The sequence below is a fragment of the Acanthopagrus latus genome, chromosome 9 (assembly GCF_904848185.1).
Source record: "Acanthopagrus latus isolate v.2019 chromosome 9, fAcaLat1.1, whole genome shotgun sequence".
NCBI lineage: Eukaryota > Metazoa > Chordata > Actinopteri > Spariformes > Sparidae > Acanthopagrus > Acanthopagrus latus.
The window spans coordinates 8,304,474-8,330,555 of NC_051047.1; positions in this window are offsets into that span (position 1 = coordinate 8,304,474).

The window sequence follows — 26,082 nt, forward strand, 5'->3', positions numbered from 1 at the left end:
GAAAAAAAAAAGGGGGCGAGTAGGAGGAAAAAGAGACAGGAAGAGGCAAAGAGGGAACGCGAGCACCGCTGTTCCTCCAGTGCCTCGGCGTCACTATTTGTCTTGGGCAAGTTAGTTTTATCTAATAAAGTGTCTTTGTATTAAGATGGATACTTCAAACACTCTTTTGTCTCTATAATCACAGTGGAGGGAGGCAGAACTCACACATTCCTCGCTCAATTTATTATTAATAAGTACATCAGTGGGAGAAAGATATCCTGGGGACCAAAACACCCGCCGAGCGCAACATTCATCAAACGTAAACGAATATCACAATACACAGGATACAGAGGCTCCAATAACAGATAATTGATGAGAAAGGTCTTTGGGTGCACTGGATCACTGTTGATGGTTATCATTATATAACATCATTTCATAGTTTACATCGAATGATGAACCGTTTGTTGAAGGGAGACTTTTTTTTTTTTCTTTTTTCCTGTGCTGCCTTCTGTATGCAATTAAGTGGTCTGTTTGCGGGAGCGGGGTCATTCTGTGCTCTCGTGATTAAACTGTGGTTGGCGGCGTAACTGCGTCCACTCAATACTCGCGTTTTCTCACAAGACCTTAGTCTTTCTCGCAAACCGCAGCAATTACCCTTCTGACAGGATAACAAAACACAAACACAAACAACATGATCACATCCAAGGCTTTCTTTGACTTATTTATTTTTTCCCTGTTAAATAACCTCTTCATCTCAGGCTTTGAGTCTCGTTTGCTTTTAAAGATTCTGACTTAAAATCTCAGTTTGATGAAAGGCACAAAATAAAAAAAAACCAAAACAAAACACCAAAACTCTGATGTACAAAGATAATTTAGGGAGAGGTTTTTTTTTTTGCTAATGTCCCCTGCTCTTATTTGTATGTGATAATGAGGCTCTCTTCTATGAGACCCTGACAACAGGAAGGCACTATTTCGTATGACAGATGGGACTGGCTGTGCGACTGTCATAAAAGGCCACTCCCCGCCCCGCTGCACAACCTGTGCTCTGGTGTTGGGTTTCCCAAAGCCAGGAGCAGCACCGACACATGTAGCTATAGGACCCGTGTCTGAGGGCAGGAATTCAATCAATAAAACTCGCCCCTCGACAAGATATACCGTGTTACAGCGGAGGCACACGAGGAAAGAGGGTGAGCCATCTGCTCCTCTCTTCACCACTCTCCCCCTCTGTCACATGTCAATCTGCGCTGCTAATGTCCAATATATTGGGTTATCATTCATATAGTTTAAACCACCTTCTCTGGCTTTATGTAATGAAGCTGTAACTCAATTGGTTTTGGTTTACTGTCCCCGATGCCTGCTCTCAAATCAGCTCGCATCTGTCTCCCTCCCCCCCTCGGGGACCAGTTGGTGTAGCTGCAGAGACGCTGTCACTTCTCAGGTGATATAACATTAGAGAAACCACTCCGTGAACAAACTGCACGCTTGTTTCACCAGAAAAAGTGCTGGATTAATTCCTTCTGTTTTATTTTTTGTTTGACTTTCCTTATAGTTCCTTAAGATATAGTATGTGACATTTCTGCATTGAAATGTCCAAAGAGGACCAGACCTCTGTCATATATTTTGTGCTTCCTTATACTTACAAAAATGTTTCAACAATAAATGCAGAGATATCCGTTAGAACGTACGTCACCTATGTTACGCCATTTACTTAAATTCACTTATTTTACACAAATTACAAACAAATCACTGCTGATTCATGTCACAAATATGATGCATACTCTGGACCAGTTTTGGACCCACCAGAGCGATACCCATACGCCCTTGGATCTCACGCCACTTACTTGTAACTGTTTTAACTGAGAGACCCCTAGCAGCAGAAGTTACATCCTGTGCTCTTAAAATCGTGGGAACCCTTTCCGAACTGGTTTTAAGATCTTCTTACAGTGAAGTGGGTGCAGTCGCAAATTGTTGGCAGGTGGAGGATTAAAAAGACAATTCAAAGCTAAATTCGATGTTTTGACCTGTAGGGCCTCTGAGGACACTTGGCCCAGAAGAGTCTCTTGACAATCAGCGCTGCTTTTGAGCTGAATACAGCAATCACACGCACCTTAGAGTGAACCACCCACATAATGACAGCATCATTAGTCACATCCCTACATGTTTTGTTGAAGCGTAACAACTCGGGAGGTGTTGCGGGTGTTGTTTTTTTTTTCTTTTCTTTTTTTTTCCTTATCCTATTTTTGACTAAAATGACATATTACATAGTTTGGGTTTACAAGGGGAATGTCATTTCCTTTTTTACAGGCTGTAAGTAGTTTCTTGACATTTCTTAAGTTGTGTGACATTCAGTAGGAAATGAGCAACGTGAGTCCCGGTTTATAAGCTGAGAGGCAGATTCTATAATAATGCTGCATTTGAGGGATGTTTCTGAAACACAATCTGTCATGTAACTAAAAAAAGCAACAGTGTGACCTGAATGCAGTCACACAACCTCAGCACCTCTGCTCACGACGACCGTTTATCTTTGGGATAAGATAAGGTTTTCTGTTGTCGCACTGGTCTGCACAGTTCTGCTCTCATAAGAATATGAATACTCCCCCATCTGTTTGGTGTTAGCTTTCAAACCGCACTTAACTGCAAACCCACAGCCATGCCAGACATCTACTGTTTAATTAAAAAAAGAAAGGAAAGAGTCAGAATAAAATTATACCGCCATAAAAGAGTCTTGCCAACAATAACATTATCGTTTGACATGCAGCGTGTCAGAAAAAAAAAAAAAAACTGCTTCATATCACAGTAAAGAGAGCCGACCTTTGAAGAGAGAGAGTGTGTGTGTGTCTGTGTGTGCGTGAGTGAACCGCTGAATTAAGCTTCAAAGATCGCTTTTAGGATACCACAAAAGAATAACCTCTGACACCCAAACAAACAAACATAAGCCACATTTAAATAGCACAAGTTGGAGAAGTCTGAAAAGCTCACTTCTTTGGTGCATGTGCGTGTGTGTGTGTGGTAAAGCGCGGGGACATGTCTATTATGTGCAGTTTGATTAAAGCGTGATGGCTGGTGTCCAATCTGCTTTCCAGGGGAGCGCTGTGACAGCCAGCAGCGCGTCTACCTGCTGCCTCCTCTGCGTGTTAGGTGATTTACGGCTGACTCCCTCCGTTTATGTACTGCCTTATTTTCATTTCTACCCCGCTGAGTGCCAGGTTCAGAACTCCTGAAGAAATATTATGCTTTGCTGACAAAATACAGTGACAGCCATCTCCCAGCCTTAAAAGAGTGCCAGAGTGTTTAACAGTACGAGAGCCTGCGAGACAAGGCGAGGTTGAAGGCATCTGTAAGCGCGCGGCCCATTGAAACAAACCGTTTGATCTAAACCAGCTCTGATTGGGTGGAATGATGTTTATAGCCGAGTTAGAATCTACTTTCAATTAAAAAAATGACACAGGGGGGAAAGGGGAGGTCTGTAAAACAGACGGTAAAATTTATTGAACAACTTTTACTGGGGTCTCGTCGGAGAAACATGTGGCGCACAAATGAAATGTTTGTTTCGACAGACGGGGTTCGCCTGCAGACGAGCAGGTAACTTGACGCCAGGGACTTTTTCATTAACCCCGAGTTCAAAACCCCGCTGCTGTTCCAGGCTTTTGTGGGGAAGCAACAATTTGATGTAAACGGATGAATATAAATACCACTGTTGTTCAAGCGCCGCCATGTTTCCTATTCATTGCAGCCTGTTTTCTCCTTTACAAGAACTACTCAGAGCCGTAATGAGGTGTTGTAGCGTCCCGAGGCGTTATCATTTGCCGCATTATTATTTCAAAAGCTTCGACAACAGCGCCGGCTCTGATGTAATTCTCATGCATATGGAAGGTGTTTCAGTGACTTGATATCCTGGTTTTGAGGAGAAGACGACCCCTTGCCTGCTAAAAAAAGAGCGATCACAAACCTAATGAGGCAAACGAGTGTTCGGAGCGGTCGGGGCTGGGCGTCAGATGGACATGCTGTTGTCTGTAATTAGCCTCTAGCTACGCCAGCGTTTGCTTAGTTTTTGTTTAGATTCAAGCCATGAAACCAGGTAATATGAGTCTGACGCTACAAAAAACCCCACCTCCCCCCTCCTGCATCTGAGACCGACTATAAATAAAGATTGTCATTGTAACCTAATCAAATTATGAGACGTATTTTGGTTAGGTTGTCAGTTGTCTAACGCTCCCTCTCTCTCTCTCTCTCTCTCTCTCTCCCTCTCCCTCTCTCTTTCTCAGCAGACGAGGCGACGCAAAGTGAATCCCCTGAGGTCCTCTCATCTCACTTCAGGAGCTGCCGACTCTCTTCTCTTTATGGCACACCCAGAAGGATTAAGCACAAATGGCATTCACATGATTTCAATAAGCACAGGGAGACAAGAACCAGCCTTTCAGCACATTAGCTTTTTCGCTGCGGAGGACACAAAGCAGACACCGAGCGACTGCAGGGGGAAGAGAGGAGGGGAAAAAACACACGGAGGAACACACGGTTAATAATGAACATAATAATAGACCAGTCTGGCGCTGCTGAAACGGTATTCCACTGGCCCCAAAAATGGCCCCCTTAAGTGGTGATGTCATTAATAATGGCCCCGATTGGGTTAGACGTGAACCCGGGGTGAAACCGTCGTAAAAAGGTGACCCCTCGCGGCAAAGCCATGGGACGGGGCTTTTCAAGAAGGTAATGAAAATTGTTGTCTGGAGAAAGTCAAAACGTGTGACAGGTCACCCGCAAGCTTTAGCTCAGACACAATACATGATCAGAGCGTCAACAGACGCTAAACACCAAGTTTCAAATGCATGATTGGACCCTGCTATCACTCCAGTGAATGAAATTAAATTACTGATGTCTTCCTGATGCTTCACACAGCTTTGAAACAGGCCCTATAACTTTAGTTTCATTAAAGGCTGCAAATGATATTTTTATACTAACAATTGACCAAGGGACTATTTGCAATGTGAAAAGCTTGTAGTGACAAACCTGTAGATAACTGTTACTCAACTCTGCAGCTTCCCCCAGCCCAAATAGATTTGAGAAGATGATACACACACACACACACACACTTCAGATGGGGTGTGCGCTCATGGTTTAGGATTAATAGTTAGTAAGAGTTCCAGATGAGCTGTATGGAGACATTTTATGTTTTTTTTTTTGTTTTTTTTTTTTTAAATGTTTTAAAACAACCTCTATGTCTGTTGTTTAAGAGAATGCTGCAATGCCGTTTTATTATTTATGACTTTTACGTCAAAATTAATATAAATATATAGGTTTTTTAAAAAGCTGGTGAACCTGCAAAAATAGGCATTTGACTCCTTTCCCACTGCCTGGGGTCAAGTGTGCCCTTCTGTTATTTTATTCTCTTGTGTGTCACATTCGTCATCATACACTTTACCTCAACAGACTACATCCAAAGGATGTTCTAAAAAGTCTTAATCAGTAATATTCTGAATTAGAAACATTAGTTTTTTTGCTGATGATGTGAGCTTTTTCTAAGAAATGAGACATGTCACTTTGTCATCTCTGTTCAGAGTTAAATGGTCAATGGACATGAGTTTCTAAAGCTCTCTTTCAGTCTACTGACCGCTCAAAACACTTCTGTATCTTATGCCAGTTCTCAGCAGGGGGAACAGACTATGACTGGGTTAACACTGGGGTATCACTGATGCTGGTAAATGGGTACCAGTGATGTTCTGGACGGTTCCAATGTTTGTTGTCAGGATGTGGTCTATTGCTCCTCTGTAAAAGTTTACTAGAATCTGGCTCTGGAATTGAGCCCCTCTGAGTTCTCTTTGGAAGTTCCTAGTCTTTTCTGTGCTGGAGTATCAGTGAGTATTCAGTAAATGCAAAAGAGAATACACAAGCCAAGGATCCGGATATTTCTGGACATAAAGAGAAGTAAACATTACATAAGAAGGTGAATGCTGCACAGTTTTCCAGAAACATGACTCCAAATGAATGCTGATGTTTCACCATGTCTGCACGGTGTGTAAATACACAACTTGATTAACAAGTTTACAAAGTGAAAATCTGAGGGGGGTTACAACTTTCTCCTGCCACTTACTCTCAAATAATATATGTGATGAGTACAGTATAATCATGGAGTTTAGGGTAAAAAAAGACTTTATTTTTCAAGACTGTCTTCAAAGATTGACTTGTACCTTTTTGATTCTTCTGTTACATAAATAAGCTTGATAACTAAAGAACACATCTTTGTCACCTCATTACAGCAATTTCAACTGTTAGCTTGTCAGTATGGCCTCCTACTTTGCAGCCTCCGCTCTCTTTAGCTTTTTCCACTGTGTTACTCATTTCAGTTGTGCTTGATGTCCTTTCTCGTTGTCGTGTTTTCCTTGTCTACCTCTTTCGTGCTCCCTTGTGAATGCTACTAATCGCCCCGGCTCGGTGAAGGTAGAATGGCACGAGGTCTCCTCCTACTTTCCCCTCCCTCCCTCCCTCCACCCCTCTACCCCTCCACTCCTGCACTGTCAGTAATTTTTCATCGCCCTTGTTGGGGCCGTTTTATGCATTGTTTCCCTGATGCAGTGATTGATGTCAGGGGCTGGTAATCTGGGGGAATGAGAGGCTGGATGGTGGCCGCCGAGTCCCCTCTGTCTCTGACACGTGTCGGCTGAACGCTGGAGCGCCGCGCCGCGCTGGGGGCCCCCCGTTTGGCCGCGGCCACTGCTGAGGCTGCTCACTCCGCTCACTCAGCCAGCCCTCATTTCCATTTCAATCTCAACCTCATGAATGCAAAAACTCTGGCCGAAAATTAATAACACCACACAGGGGAAAAGCAGGGCGCAAAGGAGAAGGATGGAAAGACAGAGGGAGATGGAGAGGAGAGCAAGAAAGAGAATGTGGAGCTGGGGTCTTTTTCACCCCTTTTGTTCCTCCAAAAGTGCCCCTTATTTTATTCCCCTCTCTCTTTCACCAGGATCCTCCAATGAATGGCATTACAGACAATGCCATATCCAGAGTGACACAAATTTATTTCGGTTGCAGCGCCATAGTGTATTTCCACAGAACCAGGGGCGATTTGTCTGGGGACAATTTGGTTTCCATAAAGGATTTAAATGGTTTCTGTGGAGATAGTGGGGTGAAATTTAATTTGTTTCTCATTTACTACAGCAGGTATGAAAAGGAGAAAAATTGGACGGCTGATGGGCTAAAAATTGGTGCTGTCCCTCTGCTGTATCCCCAAAGGACCGAGGCCCTGCATCATATAGATTGAGTTCGACCCCCCCAGCCCTCCCAACCACAAGCCAAGCCAACACGCACACACGCGTACACGCGCACGCACATACACATTCACACACACCCAGCCTGCCTCCAGCCTGGAGAGAGCTGTAACCTTAAACCAACTTAAACAGTAACCTTTGGGGAGGCTGCCAATCACTCCTAAAACAACGTTTCCATCGATCGGCCTGTCTGCGTGATTTATGGCCTCATTTTACACTAATTGAGAATTAGAGGGCGGATTAGTGGGCCTCAACACTTCGGCCTGATATGCACTCTGAGCAGTGTAATCTGTCACACCGGGATGTCCGACACTCTCTTACTCACAAAGGGGGAGAGGAGGGAGGAGAGCGAGGGGGGGTCCTTTCTAATTGAATTTCCAGATAACATGGAAATTAATTTGACACCAGTGAAATTTGACTACAGCTCTGGTTCTCTGCTCTCTTGCTCCCCCCATTGTGAAATGTATGTGTTTCCTCCCATGCTTTCTTCCCTTCCCTTTCTCTCTCCTTGACTCTCTCTGCCTTTGTTTCTGCTGTGCCCAGCAAACACTATTGATCCAAATCACTTTGAGTAGAGGGCCGTCTGAAGCACGGAATCTCTAAATCATATTTGTGCTCATATTAGGGCAGTTCATCTGCTGCTATATTCGGCCAGATAAAGAATATTACCTTTCATTTTGTTTGACTGTGTTCAGATTATCTTTTTTTCTCCCTTTCCTTCTCTTCGCGGAGGGGAATCTCCTTTCTCCTCTCCGGCGAATGCATGCAGGCGAATGCCCAGAGTCAACAGTTGGAATTGAATTAGGGTCCCGGCTCGCCAGGTCCATTGTCTAGGTAATTTGTCGTATAAGTGGCAAAATGAAAGCACTCTCCACGGTTCTCCGAGCACCTGCTGTTGTGTCACTCATCGCTGCAGATACAGAAAGCGGGCAAGTGTTTCAAATGCTATCAAAGATTGCATGTTAACTTGCTTTGCCATTATCAACTCAGATGTCATCGCAGGGCTTTTTTTTTTTTTGTCATGGAGTAATAAGGTCAATTATTTCAGCGTGAGAGATCGGTAATAACGCATGTTAAAGGTTTTCCAATGAAGGTACTTCACACCAGAAAGCTCAGTTTCTTCCCAACTTTCAAAATAAAATGAAACTTTCTGTTGTGAAAGATCACAATAACACAATGTGTACAGCATTATCAGCAAAATGTACTGAGGCTTCAAGAGCAAAAGTATTCCTCATAAATTGTTCATGTATTGCAGTTTAATCTTAATCTGCAAACAAACGAGTAACTACAGCTGCCACATAAAAGCGGTGTTGTCAAAAAGTCATATTCATATAGATGTAAGAATGGAAATACGCAAGTAAAGCATAAGGGTCTTATAATTGGAGTTAAGTAAGTAGCTACTTTCCACCACTGGTGATTCGGAGGTGCTCAGAGGTGCTCCCAAATAAAACGATCTCCCCCTTTTTAACCCCGACACAAACCTTTTTCCTCTGCTGCTTGCATTGTGTAGGAGTTAAGTTTGCACAAGGGCTCTTTAGCAGGCCGAGATGCATTTATCTGCGTAATGAACTTTGGACGCTCGCTAACTTAATCCCAGTAATGCCTGCGAGAGTCAATTAGCGCAACTAGATTCAGTGCAGTATTTATCTGCTGGAGCAGCAGCTACACACACCAGAACACACGCACAGCGTATTGACCATCTTCATCTTATCGTTCGGCTAATGGGACCACAGGGCCCATCATCAGCTCCACTCTAAACTACAGCGTTAGGTTCTTTGAAAAGCCTGTGGGGAGTTTTTGAAATTGAGTAGCTGTTGATTTGCAGCACTAACAAGTCTTTTAAGAGTTGATTTTTCCTCCCCAGATCATTTCCCGCGATCATACGAGCGCGTTAACCTGGATTCCCCTCAATCAATGCTCGCAGGATATTATCAGTGGAGCACACAGGTGACAGCATATTACAAGACCTGTAACAGATACCTCTGGGATCTTCATCTCCCCTATGACAGGGTCTACTATCTGGAGCAGGAGGCTGTATAGAGAATAATAAATGACAGGATGTGATAAGACTAGGCTGTTAGCAGGCACGGTCATGGTCTACATTGCCCTTTTTGTCTCTCTAGGGACGAGTGTGAGTGTGTGTCTCCGTGCATGCATGAATGTGTGTGTGTGTGTGTGTGTGTCTGTATGTGTGTGCGTTCCAGCTGTGCTCTCACACAGACCTGCTTAACTTCTGCAATAGTGTCAGTGGTGGCCATTGTCTTGTAGCAGGCGGCACACAGTGGGTTACAAAGGTCTCTATCTGCCTGCTTCCTCATTTCTTATTCAGACCCACAGGGACGGAGGGTGGAGGGAGGGGTGGAGGGAGGGTCGGGAGAGGAGGTGGAACAGGGGGATAACTGAGAGGCTGATGGAGACTAGGTGACAGGTTGGAATGGGCCATCAATAGATCCATCAGGCTGGTAATTTGGAGCGCGCTTAACATACATCAGTGGAGTCGTAGGAGCTGGTATCTGTCTTGTCGTGGAATCACAGTAAATAACAGTTAAAGATGGTGTCAGGCCTGACCCGGCTGACCCCCCTTGCGCACACACGCTCACACACACACAAAGACGCGCACGGCACCAACACCCCTGCAAAAGAGCAGCAGCAGAGCCAGCACAGATGGGGAAGGGATTAACACATAGATTAACAACATTCACGCTCACACATATAAGCTTCACAGATCGCAGCACAGATAGACACATTGAGACTCACACATACTGGAGGAAAAACCCCTCAGTCTTAATACATTTTAGAATCTTTGGAAACTCTTGACTTAATGTCCACACAGGAGAGGAAACTCCTTCTGATATAAATGTAATAGGATAATTTAACTTTGCTGCAACTTCTCTTGTTTCAGGATTTTTTTTTTTTTAATGGAAGTTTCCTTATCTAAAATGAGGCAAAATAAAGCTGCAATGAAATAAAAAAAAAAATCTCAGTTTTTTCTGAATAAAATAATTTAATTTTAAAAGTCACAATAGGGGCAAATCTTTTTGACATTGTAAATAAAATGATTGAAGGACTTTTTTTTTCCCTTGGGGGGCTGAAAGTTAAAACTTGACTGATGAGCCAAAATCAAACACCCTTTCAACACCCACTGAAAAGAAGAAAATTAATAGTGAGGCTTCATATTTAAAGAGCATTTTTACCTCACATAATATCTAATAAATCTATAACTTTTCTCACAAATCTACATATTTTTCTCCACTTGAAACAAATGTTGGGCCAAATTTAATATTGGTGCCAGCCCATTTTGACCTACGGTCTGCAATTTGGGCGACCCTGGACCAGGAAGTAATTTACACAATCATCACAACCCATTTAGCATAAACCCTGCATTTGATAAATGTTTTATAGCACAATATAATGTAGCTGTAAACAGATGAGCAGTTAAAACTTCACTATCACGACAGAATTCATATCATTACAATAAGTTTTACTACATAGTGGTACGTTACTTGATTAAACACCTGCCTCTACTGACTAAAAGGCTACGGTGCCCAAAACTTGTATCGGCAACACAAACACAATCAGTCCTTTTCATTTTATAAGCTATTTGATGGAAAAAACCTTAACCAAAAGAACAAACCCTCTAATATATATGTTGACAAATAGGCTGGAGCATCTTTCATTGACAGACACTCTGAGAAAACAAATGCTGCAGGTGCTTTGAAAACTGTATAGCACCAGAGGGCAGGCAGATGAGCCTCATCCCTGTGGAGGATGTGTCTCTTTTTGTGGAAAGGTGAGCGTGTGTGTGTGTGTGTGTGTGTGTGTGTGTGTGTGTGTGTGTGTGTGTGTGTGTGTGTGTGTGTGTGTGTGTGCTCACAGCAGAGCATGTGACTGAAAAAGTGAAGCACCTTAGGCTAACTGCTGTTCCTGCCACTCACACTCCCCACTAACCTTTCGAACACACACCATCCAGTCTTAAAGGTGTCATTTCACATTTGGGGGTAATTCATAGGGTTAATGCAGTGAAGTTGGATGACATTGAGCTGCGATTCATGATACAGATTAATAAAAGTGGCACAAAACTACTTATGATCACCTTCACTGTAATGCTGAACACTGATATATGTCTATCACACCTCCAGGGCCTTACTCTCTGAGTTTTTCTATATGCCAGTTGATTTTGAGAAAAAAAAAACAAAAAACGTATCAATGACTGAACTGTACACATTTGTGAAGCTACACATATAATTAGATATTATATCACTTTGACTATTACAAGCATGGTTTTGAAGGTGGAGGCCTTCGTCTTCATCTACCTGTTATCCTGATTTACTAAGTTTGACAACAAAAACCATAGAGATGCCAGGGCTGCTACCTTTGTCTCTTAACAATGTGATAAAAAAACAGTACTGAGTATGTTAATATCTTCAGTGTCATTTTTTATTTGAGATGCTCAAGGCATATGATGAGCAGAAAAAGAACATTTTTGCTTTGCAGTTTCATTTGACTCTCAGGATTTTACAGGGGTGCAGTTCTCAGTCCACCCCAGTTACATGACTCTATAGTAGAATATTTGATGGCGTTTGAACCATAGTCTAATGTCATTATTGAAACAGCTAGGTTGAAACGCCTTGCATCACCTTCAGAATGTGTTTTTGCATGCTACAGTCTACTGGTGAGCTCTACAGAGCTTGTTATGATAAAAGAAAAGCTATGTCAAAAGCCTCTATACGGCTGGACTGAGTCTGGTCAATGTGCCAAAATGTGGCCAGTTCGTTACTGGAGTAGTCAGTGGGAGAGTTTATGATATGAAGTCCTGGATAGGAAATGCTCATGTGCAAAAAAAAAAGAAAAAAAAGAAAAAGAAAAAAGAAAATTCCTCTGTCAGCTGTGCATTCACAAGTTACATTCATAGATAAAATGCACTTTTTCATGCACTTTCTCTTTATTTTACCTTTAATTTCTATTTCAACATTTAATTTTGATCATGACCCAACGTATCGTCCATACAGAGGATGCTCTGAGCGCTCTGAAACTAGAACTGTGAACAGCAGTTTTTGACTCAGTGTATGAACGCACTCATACTTGTGGCTAAACACACAAAATCATGCACAAAATCGAGCATGGCGACAGCTTTCCGTAGAATTTTTTCATTCTTTAGCTTTAGAGCATGAACGCTGTGACACGATCACAAAAAAACATTTTATTTCTCTAATTTACTGCTCTTTTCGTGATACCGCTGCTTGCTCTCTTCAATCGCTCTGTAGCTCACTCAGCTGCTGTCTGTCTTCATCACCCTGGTTGAGATGGAGACCCGGTGCCAACTTCTGATAGTGTTTAAATAAATGGCGACTGACAAATCCTGCACAGTATGCCACTAAATGAAGGTCTGGTAGATAATAAAAAGCATCATCATCCTCCACCTTCTTTTTTCCAAGCAATACTTTGGTCACTCTTCACATCTTCACTGTAATTGAACTTCTGTGTGGGGGAGGGGAGGGAATCAGCACTGTAACCTCCGTGCAGCAGCTGAGTGGGAAACAACGCCCCCCCTTGGTGACGTGATGACGGCTGGCGCGGATTCATTTTGAACTCGCTCATGTAAAACGTGTTTTTAGACACGGTCCCACTTTTAGGTGACTGACCCTCTTTATTCAACTGAATAAAATTTATATTCATATAGCACTTCACGCAAAACATGCAAATCGGATCTTCTTGCATTTTTATTTCAATTGTCACTTAAATTGCACACGTGGAGGAGAATTATGATGCTATTGTATAAATACATTTTCATTCTCAAGTTTTGATTTTGATTTAGGCCACTACCGCTTTCCATACAGCGAAGATCGTCCAAAGTGCTTTATTTTTAAGGTGAACTTGTTCAGATACTGATACAACTGGGGGGCAGTTGATTCATTCAACTACAACAGGCTGGACAGGGGCAGCTGACAGGGACGAGTGAACCATTCATAATAGTCTTTTCATTTACATTTTGGTTAAGTATTAAATTACAATTACTACGTGAGATTAATCCATGTGGCGGTAAACTCCATGTTTACCGTGTCTCAGTCTCACGTCTATTTAATGTTTATGTTATTCTCCATGTGAGAGAAAGATGACATTCTGAGACACGTGGCCTGACAGGCAGCTGTCTGTCTGACGACTGACAACGTTTCTCTTTGACATTCAATGGTGTCAACGTCATGTTGAAATGTATTCTATTCTCAAATATTGTAAACATGACTTGATTATTTTTGTGACATATTTGGATAACAGATGTAATTCTATCAGAAAGGTTAACTGATGGACTTTAGCAATAAGCAATAAGCATTTGTTTTGGTATGTCCAACTCGACATTTTATTGGGACAGTATATGTTGGTATGAATACATAGGTGCAACTTTTTATTCCTGTGATATTTACAAAGGCACTGAATGGTCACTTAGATTATGTATGTGAAGGCAACCTAAAAAAAAGGACACACTGAGATCCCTTTACTGACAGGTCATGTAACCGCATACATCCTAACCAACACTGCACATCAAAACAAACCTACTCAACACAGCTGTAATACTTGTAGAGTAACAACCACCAAAGTCCTGTTCTGTGGTTGAAAACAAATGTGTGTTTTTTCATTTTAATGGCGGTTGTAGTTTCCCTACAGAATAAATCAAATTAGAGGGGAAAGGAAATGTGATCACAAATGCTCACTCAAGACATGCTTGAGATTCAGAGTTGTGAACAGCAATCTGTCTCCAGTCTGGGGTCTGGAGACAATCCGGATTGGACTTAATATCAAAATTCTTGTTCAGAGCAGAGCTACAAAAACATAAGTCTGGATCTGTCTGGTGCTACTATTGCTCTGGGGTGTATTTTACACAATTATGACCGTTTTGTATAACACAGCGTGTACATATGGTATGACCATTTAATCTGATGTGTTTTATAGGTGCAGTGAAATAGACCTTGAGTACACAATGAACCATTTTAATCTAGATATAAAGGCAACAACCACATTAAACATAAAACACAACTAAAATTGTGTGTAGGACCTATTTAGGACTACTGGACAATAATGTTTATCGCGTTGCATTTCCATTAGTGTATAATCACCTGAAACTAAGAATAACTGTGTTTTCATTCTCTTATAATGGACCTTTTATATCTACAGAGTGAGCTGGACTGCTTCCATGAAATGTTGACCCGCCATGTTTCTTCTGTAGCCCATTTTTACCAATCATTGCTCAGGGTTGGTGGTGGTGGTGGGGTGGTACAATAGCTCATAACATGAAGGTGAGATTGGAGACATTTTGGACATGTTACTTATATTATCAGTATTTTTCTACACGGATGTATGTGATGATAACCACATACAATACAGTTTAATCACAACAACAATCATGATGAAATATTAGCCATCATCTGATGGCCGGAGCAGAAGAAAGATAAAGAGAGGAGAGGAGACAAAAACAGTAAACACGGGTTATGACTTGACAAACTGTAAGCTGTGCGGTGGACACTAGTCACTGTGGTTTTCAGATGCGCGTGCACACACACAACACACACACACACACACACACACACACACACACACACACACACACCAGAACTGAGCTGTGTCTGTGACCTGTTCCTCTGTCTGATTGAACCTGTTACGTTCCTCTTAACCCTGCTTTAATTAAACCCAATTAGCTAGTCAAGGTTCCACGTACACTAATACGGTTACTCTGATACAATTTGGCCTCTGCTTTTAGCTTTAAGTGTGCAGAGCCACTTTAATCAAAATTGTCAGTTAAAATGAAACTACAGCTCGAGTAATTAAATTTAATTGGATCTTGTCACTTCTCATGCTGCCGGTGTTTTGATCCTTGTTGGGTGTTTGCTGCCTACGCTTCATACCGAGTTTTATTGCGGCGCGCGTCCTCGACCTCGCCGGGGCCAAACGCGCCTGGACCTGGTGGACGCCGTGGATGCTTTGAACCCTGGTCGTCAGATGAGAGTGAAGGAACGGCTCTAATTTGGCGTCAGATCATCAGCGTTTCTGGGTAACATCCGGAAATACTCCTGCCTGATCGGGTGCTTCACTGTGGAGGAGACAGGTTACAATAAATCCATAAAACAACATCTGAGGGAACATATTGATGTGTGGATCATAATTGCAGGGATAACAGCATGTTAGCTCAACCCCTGTGAGGTGCACTTTGTCTGTGTGTAGGCGGTTCAAGCACGCTTATAGAAAGGATCTATGTAATTACTGCTTTGAACAAATCTGCTGCAAGACGGTTTAAAAGGACAATTGTTTGTCTCTATGAATTGTTTTATTAAATGAATGTTTGTATTACAAGATGCATCGCCGGCCACAAACCAAAGCCACGTTACTTTTTTTAAAGCAAATTTTTCAGGAAAGCGGCCCATCTTGGCTGTTTCCTCACCAAACTCCACGATTTGTGATGGGCCACGAAGGAGATAACCGCTGATGTCTTCGTACCTCTCGCTTAACGCGGAGATACGGAGAGCCAAAGGTGGAATAGCTTTCCCGGAGCGTTGCTTTCGTGGCCAGGTATTTGTGTTGCCAGAGGAATGAAAAATCTAAATGAAGTGGTCAGGATGGGCCTCGGCAGCATTGGAGCGACCTCTCGACCCCCCAGGCTTGGGAGAATATGGAGGAATTCAACATGCAGCCGTGCTACCTTAAAGGCAGGAGCGGCGAAATCTTTATTCACTGAGAGCCGCTTGCTGCTAAAGCACATTCCCTTTCAATCCATTAGAGCTCACCGTCCCCTTCCCCTTCATCACACAGTGCACCCCTTTAATTTGACAATGACAAAGAGCCACTTGCAGATTTTAAATTTCATAATTTTAATCTGTCAAGTCTGACATTTAATTAGTGGCTTCCTAACCTGTGTCTGCCTCGCTCTCTGAAGGGCACCGTTTGTTCTGAGAGCGCCGCGCAATCTCGCGGTGGAGGAGAAGAGAGAGTGGATTAATATATATGTACATTACCAGCTGCTGCAAAGACAATACACAGAGAGGGAGGCCATTAGGGCCTAATGCAGACAGATGAGGTTAATAATATTTGGGAAGTGTTGCTCTATTAAGCAGAGCACTGATTAAGACCTGAGTGGGATCCCCCCTTCGCGAGGCGCTGATTGGGACCGGGGCTGCCTTTTGTTCTCTCACTCCCCGGAAGAGGAGAGAGGGACAGAGTAGCAGAGGAAGAAAGGAAGGGAACAATGTTGGCTGACTTTGTGTTGCAGCTGACAATGAGGATGGGTTTAATGAGAATCTTTACAGACCTGGATGGGGGTTTATAGAAGTCCAGCACCCACTGATAACTTCATTACAACCACAGAGCGGACAGATGGAGCCAGCTTTTTGGAATCTTTCAGGTTCCGAAGGAAGAGCCAGAGGTGATCGCCTTCAGTTCACACTCGGCCTCTTGTCTTAGTCACTGCAGATAATGTTGCCAGACTGACCTCATTAATTTATTTCCATCATTATATAGCTTCAAGCGCGGAGATTCGGCCCCCAGTTTGAAATTCTTTCCTCAAAAGCAAAAAAAAAAAAAAAGAGCCAGTTCTGCGTAACAGCGTTTCACACAGACAGCTCCGGTGGAGCCGCTATTGATTTTAGAATCAATAGAAAGTGAAGGGAGATGGGTTGGAAATGGTTTGGAATTGGACTAGCAGGGAAAGTGTCAGGTGCTGCAGGTGTGAGTGTGCGGCACGTTTTTTTTTTTTTTTTCAGTGTGTGTGTCAAATGTCAATGTCAAAGTTTTTAGATCATAAACATTTTTTTTTTATTTTGTGCCTTTTTTTTAACTTCTGGTTTATTCTCTTAGATTCATTCACGCTTTCAGAGGAAATCTCTCTGACTAGCCTCTGAATAAGTTCTCATTACAAATGAACCGGCGAATCAATAAATACTGATTCAATCTAAACCCATTGTTGTGTTTCTGAAAATCTCTCTAATTACTGGCAGCCGTCCACCGCGTTTTGATTGAATTGTCTCTGGCAACAGGCCCTTCTGCACCTTCTAACAAGCGTTACCAGAGAGAGAGACGGACGGAGGGAGGGAGGGGTTAGTCAGGGGGGTGGTGGTGTAGGTGGTGGTGGTGGGAGGAGTGAGGACGTCTTTCTGAGGCCCACTAGTGGTTGCTCGGTGCCTCTTCAGCCGCTCCGGCTGAGGGATGAAGCAGATGACAGCAACGAGGAGAAAAGAAAGATTAAAGAGTCGGAGAGAGAGCGTCCATCCACATGCTCACCAGGCTCCTTCCTTCACTCTGGACGTGGACGACTCTCACACCACAGGGAGGAGAGACACAGACAGACCCACCTGTTTAACTCCTATAAATCATGTGTGTGTGTGTGTGTGTGTGTGTGTGTGTGTGTGAGAGAGAGAGAGAGAGAGAGAGAGAGAGAGCGCCTTTGTGCATTTGTCTGTACCTCTGTGTTCACTGGTGTGTGTGTATGTGTGTGTGTGTGTGTGTGTGTAAATCAGCCTCTTGGTCTAATTGGTGGCTGATAACGCTCTCATTTCCTGTGAAGGAGGTCTATAAGTCATCGGGGGGCCACGCTGGGTTACTCCACGTCTTTAAACACCGCTTGACCGAACCACTAACTGCGACCTAATCTGTACCAATCCTCTCTTTTTCCTCTGCGCGGTGGCTTTCTGTCTGAACTCTTTGGTGTGCCTCCACTTCATGTGCAACTTTGTGTGCGTGTGCGTGTGTGTGGAACTAAGTTATGTGTGTCTGTTTGTGTTTCACTTGATCGCCGTCTTCCCTTGACAGTGCTCATAGAGAGAATTAGAGAGCGGCTGAGATAATCACATGAATAAAATGCAGCCGGTAGCTCATTACAAACCCTATTATTCATTAATTAACATTATTAAAACGTCTAATAGACCCCGGCACTCCTCCCAAGCCCCCCCTGCCTCTTTTCAACTAGGTCCCTACTCCTCGGGTCCCTCCCGTTTCTCAACATGAAAAGAATAGCACATCAAACGAGGCCTGGTTTCAATGTGTTGGGGATTTGCAGGTGTAGAATCACACTGCGCAGGGGACGTGCTTATCGGCCGCGCCGCGCTCTCTACTCTTCTACTCCGGCCTCGCCGTGACACACGTCGCCCGCGCCGCGCCATAACAAACCCCTCATTAGGAGCGGGGGAGAGAACCGGGCTGCGCGCTCCCCTAATTAGGTCCCCGTCTGAAACTTTCTGTCTTCCTCTCATCCCCTCATCATCCCCCCCCCCCCCCCCACACACACTCCATGTCCCTTCATCACAGGGAGGAAGAATGCTGACATTTATGGAAGGAAGTTTAATCAAATGAATGTGGAAGGGATATAAGGGAAAGTTTTGATAACAGTTTGTGTCTGTGATGTGCACACGCGCATTCATTTAGTATTCTAAAGAGGCCGAGCGGCGCCGCTTCTGTCTCTGCAAGGTTTTTTTTTTTTTTTTTTTTTTGGGGGGGGGGGGGGCGATATGAAAAGTCTACAACTAAGCTCGTCTCACTTTGCCGTGATTTGCCAGCCTTTTTTCCCATGTATTTTTATTATTATTATTATTTTTGTTGTTGTTGCATTAAAACACACAAATAAAAGCCACACGATGCCCAAGTGCAGCGGATTCATTTGCTCGCATCCTCCGACTAATATTCAACTCACAGAATAATATCTATCAAAAGTTTTTTTTCTTTTTCTAATTGTGCTCTGTGAGGAGAGGATATATTAAACATGCATAATGTATGCGTGCAGCCAGATCTGGGGGAAAATGTTCTGTCCTCGAAAATGTAATGATTATCATGCATATTCAAATGTCCAAACAATACACTTTAGTTAAACATTAATACCATAATTTAGATACAATCAGTTTAATGTGTCCAGGAAAAGAAGTATTATTCCTCATTTTGTTCTCATTATTTTCAAATAAACAAGACACTGTGTGCGGAGAGAAGGGGCAGAGCAGACAAATGATGAATATGTAGAAACTCTCAGAGATATTAGTGGGGTTTAAACTACATCCTCTGATTACTTTCCCAGTTTTAAATACTTGATGTTCCAGTTGTACTATGACCTTAAACTAGATTTTATTGGAACACAATATCCATACCATTAAGGGAGTCTTTTATCATTCGGAGAGGGACATTGGCTCCATGTATCCTTTCGTGGAGTCTTTGCACATTAAATTACATTAATATTTCTATTTGTGGCACCGCAGTCATATGTAACACAATACACCCCATGCATATTGTATAATGCTAAAAACAAATATTTTCTCAGGGGATATGTGATATTATAATACAATTTTTAACTGAATTAATTTATGAAACAGTCACAGACACAAAGATGGATAAAGATAACGGAGCAGTGCACAGAGAGGCAGCAAAAGAATGGAAATTTGGGCATTTATCAAAAAAAAAAACTATCTCTTTTATCAAAGCAGAAATTATTGGCCATGTATTAGTATGGAGACAGCTCTCCCTTTCTTAATCTCTCTCTCTTTCTTCTCACTTTCTTTCTCCCTTTCACACGAGCTGAATGATGCGTCCTGACAAGTAAATCACAAAAGAGGTGGCTGAAGCAACCGGCGTCCTTCGCCTCTTCCCTCCTTCCCTCTCTTCCTCCTCTCCTCTCCTGATTAAATTTACTGCTCCCTGTAGGATTATTAGGATTCTAATTCAATCTGAATTTCAGGAACTTGTTTGCTTGGTTACCTGTCACAGCATATCAGCTTGTCATATTAGTGGTGATGGTTGGCTCTACCTAATCTGCTTTAAACAATTTCATTGGGTGCTGGTCTATAAATCATTCCGTAATGGGATTGACACGCGCGGGCTTAGCTAGGTAAACAAATCAGCTTTGTTTTATGTTAGGCAGCAATGAACTTGGCTTTATCAACTTCCCATCGATTCACACACACCACAAGGTCAAAATCTCTCCGGCTGCTCATCAGTGGGAGTAGGGGTCAGCACTCAGCAATTAGAATATGTATCAGATGGAAGCAGAGGAGCCCGTCACATCCTGCTATCACTGCCTCTCTCCAAAGCGTTAATTCATTTCTTATCAAAGTGAAGGCATTTCAAAGTAAAGCGTTGCAGCATTGGAGGGGAAGTACCCTTTATGGGACTTTGAAAGAGAAAATAAAATGAGTTTGTAGTTTATTGACGGGAAGTCCCAGAGGCTGCTTAAAAACTCACCAACTTTCAAAACTAATTCAGACGTGTTGATTAACATCTGAGGCTGTGAGGGTTTTTTTTTTTTTCCTATAGATGGACGAAATGTTTTAGGGCTGCTGTTTTTGGATCCGCCAGGCGTAGTAAAGGGCTCCAATTCACCCTGTTTAGTAAAGTTGATTCTGATTCGATTTTGATTAACCACATCACAGCCTGTGCTGGTTTGTTTTGCAAAGAGAAATCAGTCTGTATGTTATTCAATACATCACAACAAAGACCACGTCCAGCACGATATCCAGCAGTATCCTGCTGCACGTCGTTACAGGGAACCAAACAAACTCTCTGTTGATACCACAATTTCAGTTGGCTTTTTTTTGAAAAATTATATCCAAATGCAAAGTTTGCCTGATTTCAAATAGTGTAAAACATCCATTTAAAACATCCGTATGCATTCTACAGCACAGATCTGACATTTAAACCACACGGGAGGGTAGTATGTCCTAATCCAGCATGATTGTCATTGTGTGTGTGTGTGTGTCCCTGAAAAAAAAAGAAGAAAAAAAAAAAAAGCTAATGGAGCACTTTATCACGGCTGACCTGGGAATGATATCAGGCAGTTGTGTTGTTGCACAGTTCAGATTCAAAACATTTTTAAACCAATTCTGCTCACGAACTTCTAATAAGCACGACAGAGGTGGATTTCACGCAGATGTCCAAGATCACCAGGACAGGTTATCCAGACAGCAGACACTAAACTTGCATTTGTTCAAGTGCTCCGGTGGGATGAGCTCCAAAAGCAGTTGGTGTTGTGAAACAGTAGAAGTAAATCCTGTCAGGAGAGTTGCCAAAAGCCTTTTTTTTTTTTTTTATCAGATTTGATTCAAGAGTCTATACATGCGACTGTCCTGTGACCATTAAAAGTGAAGTTCTGGTTCTCTCCCCATTCATTTAAATAGGAACCTGGCCTTGTTAGCCTGAAATAACTTGCCAAGATGGCCTCTGAGTGACAAGTCTTACCTAAAAAGCATTTGGCAGAATGCCGTCAGAACCATTGAAGAAGCGGTCACAAAACTTTGCATTTGTGTAGTTGAGATAAAAAAACAAACAAACAAACAAACAAAAAAAACAAGGCCAAGTTCAAAGATGGGTGTGGTCTGAGCTTCTGTCACATTACTCAAGATGTTTTACACAGTTATATTAGGGGGCTTACACTTCTAGCTGTTTAAAAAACAATAGATATTTTATTCTATTTTAGTCCGAATGCACTTATCATGAGCACTTCAGAGGCACCCTGTTACAATAAGGATCAAGACGTCTCTGCCGAGATGAATGTAAACACGTTTGGTACATTGAATAATACATGTCACAGATACTGTCACCGTTTAGCAGCTACAGTGTTCTACATTGCATTATACATTGGATTCCAGGGGTTGGATCGTGCATATCGCTCCATGCCACAAATTATTACAGTTCTTCAGTGAACAGTGTTCAACCGTAAATTGGTCAATCAGATGCAAAGATACACGTTATATGTGTAATATGCAAAAAATAAATAAATAAAAACATATAAATAAGACAAGAAACAAACAAAAAACTGATGTTCATATACAGGGGGTTTCCTGTGAGTGTAGGTAGCATACGTCAAGTCAGCATAAATCCATTAACCAAAGACCTCAGACAATTACTGACCTGAGACCTAGAGAGAAACCGAAAATGTCCCTGATCAGTAAAGACTGGATTCGTGTAAACAGACTAATTAGACAATTGTATTGCTGCTCGCTCTGAAACGGATTCAGAGTTGGGGAGAAAGAAGGAATGCGGGGAGGAACAAATAGCAGAGCGCTGACCTGTTCAGCAGCATGTCATGGGATCTTTTCACACCAATACATCTCCCTAATGCAGGCAATTTCCTGCAGCTTTTCACCCTAAGAGGGGATTTGACCTCTGCGGGCAACACTTAAAGCGAATTCTAATGTTTGCCTATAAGGAGGGATTAAGTCGGCCAGAAAGTGGAGGAGAGAATGTGACTGTGCTCTCTTGCAATTAACAACCGTAAATATGTGCGTATGTGCATGTATGAATGAACGTGCGTTGTGTTGAAGTGCAACATACTTTAAGGCGAACACACCAGCGCATAAACGCATGCGTTTATTTATTGCATTCGCTGTTGATACCGCTGTTCCCAGCAGGGTGGAGTCAGGGGATTGGGCCAGCTAAGACCTCGTATGTGGGGCATGTGCTCTAAACGCACATAAAATGACGTTACAGTCTGTCAGGTTAGAGGCTGCTTTACGGCAAAGCAGAGGAGCTTGGATGAATATATATCTGCCAAAGTGGTTGACAAGGCGTCTGGAGTAAACACCGACATGTCAAAATCTGTGCATTGATGTTTTCGGGGAAGCCTTTTGTTGTTTTGATATTTGTGTGCAATCTTTTGGAGGGGAAAACTTTCACCACCTGAAAACCCTCCAAATCATAGCTGGCATGTTGAGGATAATCATTTCAATTACCTGTGCCTCTGTTTCTGAGCGTGATAGGCTCTTAGCCCTCTGATTCCCCTGCACCCAAAAAACTGCGTGCCGCTGTTGACAATGAGAGGTAAACAAGAAGGGGGAGAGAACTCACCAAATCCTCCAGAGGCCCATAGGGGAAGCCACACAGCCCAAACTCCTTTCACTCCTCAGCTGTGAAACAGCAGCTGCCTTTAAGGCTGTGCTCAGGAGAGACTGACAGCAATTACAGATCCCTCTTTCTTTCCCTCTCTCTCTCTCTCTCTCTCTCTCTCTCTCTCTCTCTCCCTCTCTCTCTCCCTCTCTCTCCCTCCCTCTCTCCCTCTCTCGGTTTGGAGAGAGCCACTCGTTGGGAAACCACGAGAAAGGAGTGAAACCCTCCCCTCCCTACCTCCATCTTCCCCTTCTCAGAGAGAGACATTTAGCTCCAGCTCGTGGTGAGGCCGTGGTTGTTTACTTTGAGTGATGTGCCATTATGACAGTTCAACAAATCAATGCTACACAGGTTTGTGGCAAATGGTGGAATTTTAGAGTAATCCCATGTAAATTATTAATCCTTTCAGGGGGAAGTTGCAACACAGAGGCATGCAGCACATCTCTTACACACTCCAACCTGACAGTTGCACTGCTGTGCCAAAACGTTTGACAGCCTGCTCTACTTTAGATTTGTTAGGAAGACATTGGGGCTGAGTGTGAGTCAGATTCAAAAGCTGATCTGAGATCATTGCCTCGTCTCCCGCACATCAACTGTAATGGCAGCTTGGCTGGACTGCATGGCAATAAAACACGGTGAGGCCCCGTTTCCCATTGGATGTTTAATTTACACAGTGTGCATCACGGTGCGCTCAGTGTGTCTCATATACACACTGCACCGGATCATTTTCTATTGTATCATATATTATGCGTCTTTACAATCTCAGAAATGATTCCTTTGGCACTTTTATTGGCCGGCGAACATTGAGGGTCCATGAAAGCTGATATGAGAACATGGTAAATATAAGAATGACTCACTGACAGCTCATAACCATTTTAAAACTAGAAATAGATCCGCAGTAACTGCTGAGGTGTATTTGCCTCTACTTTCCCTCCCTCCTCCCCGCATCAGCAGCCTCCCCTCCCCGCAGTGGTCAGTGCAAGGATCACGAGGTGAAGCGGAATCAGAGTGGTACACATATTACTCTCTGTCTCCCTCCATTCTCTTTTCCTGCTGGTTGACAGGGCCTGTCTGGCCTAACCTGGGTGGAAAGTGACTCTAATTGTCATCTCCACAGACAAGGTTCTGCAGCCATGCTGAAGGCACAGGCAAAATATACTTAGCTACTTTATCATATAGACAGAAAGCCAACCACCAAGGCACCTTATTGACATAGACTTTATGCAAAGATAGACTTTTTGAATTGGCAGGTCACGTCACCCACTGCTTAGCATGCATACATAATGGGTATAAAGCTTTTTAGGGCCCGGCTGAGACACAAGCGTCTGACAGGTAGGGTTTGGGAGTTCAAGGAAATGTATATATTCCCTGCCTCATCTCCTGGACCTGGGCTGGTTATAGGTGATTGTGTTAGGTAGGAGTAGAGCATTTTACCAAATGTTCAGTGCTCGATAGCATTAGTTTGAGGCCAGTGCTGTGTCATCTAAAGTGTAGCGTACACAGTCTTCTCCTAATGGAAGCTGTACGAGCTGTTTGATTTATCAGAGTAAATAACGGACCTTTTGAGCGAATCACAAGACGGAAGATGACAGTAAGGCAGGGAATCATGCCAAGAAAACATAATCATGATGCCCTGATATAGATTGAATTAAAGGTCCAGTGTGCAGTGTTTTAATGGGATCCACTGGCAAAATGGAATTGTAGTGAATAATCACCTGAAACTAATGGTGTGCTCACGTCCGTGCTGGAATCACTGTGTTTGTGATTTGTGTGCAAGTGTTAATTCAACCAGGACACTTTGCTGTACTTTAGCCGTAAGCTAGCATGCAATGGCACACATCTAGGCACTCACCGGAGACTCCAGTTCTCTCTCTTCTTTTGCCCCTCTCCTCCGTACGTTAATAAAATAATAAACATTTCCTCTTCAGCTCTCGTTGGCAGTCAGCACTGTTCACCCAAACACCCAAACACCCTCCTCGGATTGCTGCTGGAGTCACGTTGATAAGCAGGAAGTGAAGATTAATCTTTGGGTCTGGGTGTTTATTCCTCCAGAAGTTTGGGCTCTGCAGTCAACTCTTTCCTCCAAATCTGCATGGCTCTGAGCAGCTGAGAGGCATCTGTCCCATCCTGCTCCGCCCGGCTCACCTCACATAACACTGCAACACATTCACATTTCTCAGCGAAGATTCCATATTTTTAACCCGACGAATACACGAATGACGCATGGCGCTGTGTCATTTGCATTGTTTAAGCCTCATAGCTTGAATATATGTAAATTGGCGTCTATTTGCATTCACTGCACATAATGTAGATGGAGGAAAAATTTGTATTTCATGCTCACAGTGAAAATGTTAACATGCTAGTGTTTAGCTGTTTGGAGTGTTTGGTATTTGGTATTAAACGGAAATACCAGTTGAGGCTGATGGGAATGTCAATAGGTTAAGTCACGAATAAAGCTAATGGGCAAACTGAATACATTTACCACATAAACAAAACTCAGAAGGTTTTATCATCTGGGGACCACAAGTGTGTGTACGAAATCTTAACTGACAGATTTAGAAACGCAGCTTCAGATTAATTTAATTATCTAGCACACATAACAAAATGACATGCGATCACATTTGTTTCAGCGCCAAATACACCTTTTTCCCTTACTTTTCCCCTAAACTGCGGCTTTCAGTTGCTGCCCCCCATCCCCCCCACAGTGAAATTACTCTGCTTTTGTATGAGGCACAGTCAGCCTTTGAATGCAGCCTGCGAATGCCTGTGGGCCTATAAATGTGCTCTGAGAGGGAAAAGAGAAAGTTAAGCTGTCCTATTGAATTGATTGAACATTCATGAAACTAAAGTGTGCCCTCCCTCCCGCCTCCTCTCATGTGGAAATGACTTCCAGACATCTCCAACGTCCCGTATGGAACACAGCCGTGAGGATCCCTACCTTCAGTCAGGTGCTGAGCTGTTGCCCTGCAGGCACAATTCAATTGTTAAATCTCTTATGAGT